The sequence below is a fragment of the Sciurus vulgaris genome (assembly GCF_902686455.1).
Source record: "Sciurus vulgaris genome assembly, chromosome: 11".
Lineage (NCBI taxonomy): Eukaryota > Metazoa > Chordata > Mammalia > Rodentia > Sciuridae > Sciurus > Sciurus vulgaris.
The window spans coordinates 13,877,772-13,882,290 of NC_136472.1; the positions used below are offsets into that span (position 1 = coordinate 13,877,772).

Here is a 4,519-nt window from a genome sequence, read left to right on the forward strand (position 1 = left end):
GCAAAACCACATGGATGGAGATGAAAGTTCCTTATGTGACAAGAAATTATACTATGGAATATGCATTATTTAGCTAAAAAGTTTTGTACTAAATCTAATTGTTATTCACACAAATAGAATAAAATTGTGTCAGTCAGAACAGGACTTCAAGCAAGGCCTTAATCTGAGTGTTGGTAGTTTGCATCAGGTAGCACCACATCCAGCTGGAGTCCCTGGGCTGAAGAAGGTGAGGCTCAGGAGGAGCCCAGTGTGGGAAAGGCCCTGGGTGAGGGCAGGCCCTCCCTTCAGCATGACCTTGAGCAGGAGGAAGTGCAGTGAGGTCACCATCCTAGGGACCCATGCAAACCAGAAAGGACACACACACTCCTCTATCTGGATGGTGAGATAAACCACGGGAAGTGTGTGGCCACGTGGGACTCCCGGCAGGGCCTCCTCACAGAGCTCAGATCAGAACAGGTCACTCCTGGGGACAGTGAAGAGCGTCCTCACAGCAGAGAGGATAACGGCTCTCCTGGGTGCACTCTGAGGAGATGGAAAGGTAGGCTGAGCCCAGGCTCCTGCTGGCCCCGTGCTTGATCTCAGAAGACAGCCAATGTGAGGGGCGTGACTGCCTGGACTTAGGGAAATGATCCCCAGGAAACTGGTGTGCAAGAATCCGGTTGCCCAAGTTTGCCGCTGGTGAGGCGGCCAGGTTTCAGGCCTACAAACAGAGACCCTGCGTCAGTGCTGAGAATGAGGCAGCTCTTGGATGATCTGAGCTGACCCCTGGGTGGGTATGGGAATGAGGACCTGGAAATGTCCATGCTCTTCCCTAAGCCAGAGGTGGAAATCAAACGTCATTCATTCCCCAGAGAGAAAAAGCGTCCCCTGCTGCTGGCCTTTGCTATGGGTCAAGAAAGGTGTGGGAAAGCAGCCCATGCTGAGCAGTGTTTCTCTCCTGGTGCCAACAGCAATGCCTGGACTTCAGAGGCAGACGCAGCCAAAGCATCAGCCATCACCCTCCCCAGGGCTGACAGCATCCTCCAGCCAGGCCAGCCTGGCCCCTGGGCCCTGCCCTCCCAGCAGCAGAAGGGTCTACTGCTCTTCCTGAAGGGGCAGCCCCAGGTCCTAGGGGTGAGTGTAAGCACGGTGATTCCAGAGTGCAGGCCTTGGGGACAGGCTGCCTCCCGCAGCACCACATGAGCAAGTACTTTATATCATCCACGACGTCCTGTGTTGACAAAGGAAGAGGCTCAATGTGTAGATGGGCATGGCCCTGGGGGGTGTGCCAATTTTGGGATCTGAGAGGTGGGAAGGATTCGTGGGCAATGATCTGGGAGAAGTTCCCGCTGCTGAGAAACTGCACCTTCTCACAGAATGTGTCTTCCTTCCCAGGTGGCCCAGATCCTGACTGGGCTGATGATTCTATGCCTGGGCGCGATGACTTATTTTATGCCACAACCCTATCGAGTCGGGACCTTTTGTTCATTAATGCAGGCTATCATGTCTGGGGATCCTGCTTTGTGAGTATTTGGCAATCATTTCACTCTTCCCAGCTTCTTCTAATATATGCAAATACCTTTAATCCTCCTCTTTTAGAATTTGAGTCTTTATGTTCAGGTCTCATGTTTAGGCTGAATGACTGGGTCCGTAATTTCAGCTTGGGGATTTCTGTAGGAACAGGGGAGCTGATGCACACTCTGAGTGAATTCTCTCTCTTCGGTCAGTTCTTTACTGTCCATTGCTGCTGGCAGGAAAATGAGCAAACGTCTGGTAAGTGTCTCTGTCCTGATGCCTAATGAGTCAGGGGATTGTTCAAACTTAAATTAAGGCACACAAAAATTCCTTTTTCTCCAGTGCAGGACCCTAGAATTGTTCTGAGAGGGTCTTTATGAACATTCTCTCCATGGCACTTGGGGCAAGAATGATCCACGTAGTCTGAGCTCTGTGATGTTCCATGGTCAACCTGAAAGCTGTGTTAGAGCCCTAGGTCATCAAAGCTGCCCCTTCCTACTGCTTGTTCAGAGTAGTGAGGTCCCCAAGTGGATTCCAAACCCAGCTGAGCTGAGTGGAATAAGATTCAGCAACTTCTCAAAAATGGAGGAAGACAAGAAGGACTTTCCAACAATCTCTGTCTTTCATTCTTTTCCAGCTCCAAGGCAGCCTTGGAATGAACACAGTGAGTGCCACCACAGCAGGGATTGGCTCATCTGTACTGATTTCTGATGAAATAAACATTTTCACACCAATAAAATGGATGCCCAAAAAATTATTATTTTTTTGGAGTAAGTATTTCCCTTTCCAAAAAATATTTGGATAAACAAGTTTATAGTTAGGATTCTTTGTGAATTCTAATCATGTTGCTGACTGGGGTCACTGATTATAGATCCTGGACAATTTCCTGAAGGTTACTGAACTGTGATCTTTGCACCTTGCCGGAAGTGTCAAGGGGTGAAATTAGCCCTTTGGCAATCATTCCTCTCCAACCACTCTGCCATTGCCTGGTTGGTCCGTGGGAAATTCTACCAGAACTCAGGTTCTCCAAGGAGCCTGTTCACTAGGTTTCCAATGAGCTGAGGAGAAATAGGAAAACGGGAGCTTCAGGCGCTTCACTATCTTCAGGATTGTAGCAACACACGGACTGACAGGCATGTGCGTGTCAGTTCATGTTGTTCCATGTTCCATGTTCTTCCATGAGGAAGTTCAGGCATTGGTTACAGATTATCACAGGTGATAAGAAACGGTTATTTTCAAATCCCAAATGAGATTTCAAGACAAAAGCAACAACCAGCAACAAAACAGCCACAGAAGTCAGTGAGGGAACTTCTGCTGGAAGCTGATGTTCTTGAACCCAGGAAGGAGAGAGGAATCTTATGGTGTGCTTTCACGCTGATCATTCAGGGCGTGGAATTGGGAGAAAGCTGAGGAATCCCTCCTGAGCAAAGGGGCTCCTGCCGAATGAGTCAAGGGAGAACCAGATGTGACATGTTGCCATCCACTGTGCCCAGTGTGTCCCCTCCTATGAACCACTTTCCTACCCTCAATAGCTGGTGGAGTTTCTCCTGCTGTTTTACAGGCATTGGTGACTGGAGTTCTCACCCTCTCTCTGCTTGAAGCCTGTATTGCTTCATCTCTGTCCATATTTGGGTGCAGGGTGGCTTGCTCTGTCAACAAGGTGAGTGCTCTGGGCCTTTATGGGGTTCTCTTTGCTCTCCCAGGTTGTGCGTGTGTGTGTGTGTGTGTGTGTGTGTGTATGTGTGTGTGTGTGTGTGTGTGTGTGTGTCCTCCACTCCAATCATGGGAAAGAACAGGAAGGAGAGGAGGAAAGTGTTGTTCTTACCACTGAAGAGCAGCCATTCCAACACTGAGAGCAGGTGGGCCCCGCCAAAGAAGTTTCCCCAGACCCTGAAGAGTCTCCTTTTCCTTTGTTCCTGGGGATCATCACTGGCGTTATGAAAGGTCTAAGGTTGGGGGGCTTAGAGCAGGTTCCAGCTTAGACCCTCAGCATCAGGTGCCCAGGGAGGGTGCTCAGTGCCCTTGCTGTTCCTTGAGGAGTGGGCCTCCTTCTTCCCTCCTAAACTCCCGACTGCAGGACCCTAACGTGGTGGTCTTCCACAGGTCCTGGTCTACTCACCAAACAAGACCAAGCGCTCCCAGAGGTCTCTGCGGAGCACATCTATGACAAAGTGGCATTTCGGTAGCTCCGAGTTGCTGTGAAATTCCTGGTTGGCTCGTTCAGCTTTCATTGAGTGAATATTCAACCCCAGTGACCAAGCCTGAGAGGAACTCTATCTGATGGTCCTGGGGTTTACATCGGGGAATCCTGCTGGAGAAAACAGTGCCATAAAGTCTATTCGTTTAACAATTCAGATTATTTTTTCCACCATTGTATCCCCAAATTTCTCAAGGAACCAGGATCTGGAGTGTCATTTAATATCTCCCGAACTGTGAAACAGAAATAAGTTGCTATTTGTTTAAGGTTATTTTCACATCAGCCCACATCACACCAAACATTTTATAGCAGAAAATGAAATCATGTTAATCCATGGTCACTACTTTTTTCTTAGGCGCTGCTCTTTCGCTGAGTTTGAAGTCATTTCTATTGCCAAGAAACTCTCAATTGGGATCTGCCACAATATAGCATATTTTTTTTCTAAATAATGCCCTTAAATAAAGGCAGTATGGCATTCAGAATAATAGTCCTACAAAGATATTTACACCCTGATCCTCAGTCTTTGAATAGGTCACATGGCAAATTGAGTCTTTAAAAGCAGAGACTCTCTCCAGGTTGTGGTCCTAGGGAATAATGTGACAATGGGAAAATAATCAAAGACCAATCAGAAGACCCAACCCACCTCTGCTGGCTTGGAAGAAGCCAGGAGCCAAGAACTGTGGTCCACTTCCAGGAGCTGGGAAGGTGAGGACTGGCTTCTCCCTCAGAGCCTTCCAGAAGGAACACGGTTCTTCCAGCCTCGCTGACTTTTCAAACAAACTGTTTAACAAGTTCTATTGGGTATGTTTAAGGTGCACAGTGTGATGT

General features: G+C 48.3%; 2 long non-coding RNA genes across 2 annotated transcripts; both read left to right on the plus strand.

The window, feature by feature from the left end:
- Positions 1-395: 395 nt before the first annotated feature.
- On the plus strand, positions 396-2,082 carry LOC306639308. Its single transcript, XR_013757609.1, has 3 exons — positions 396-538; positions 951-1,113; positions 1,375-2,082. It is a non-coding gene; the product is annotated as an uncharacterized lncRNA (long non-coding RNA).
- Positions 2,083-2,366: 284 nt separating this feature from the next.
- LOC306639309 lies at positions 2,367-4,230 on the plus strand. Its single transcript, XR_013757610.1, has 3 exons — positions 2,367-3,154; positions 3,598-3,728; positions 4,047-4,230. It is a non-coding gene; the product is annotated as an uncharacterized lncRNA (long non-coding RNA).
- Positions 4,231-4,519: the final 289 nt, after the last annotated feature.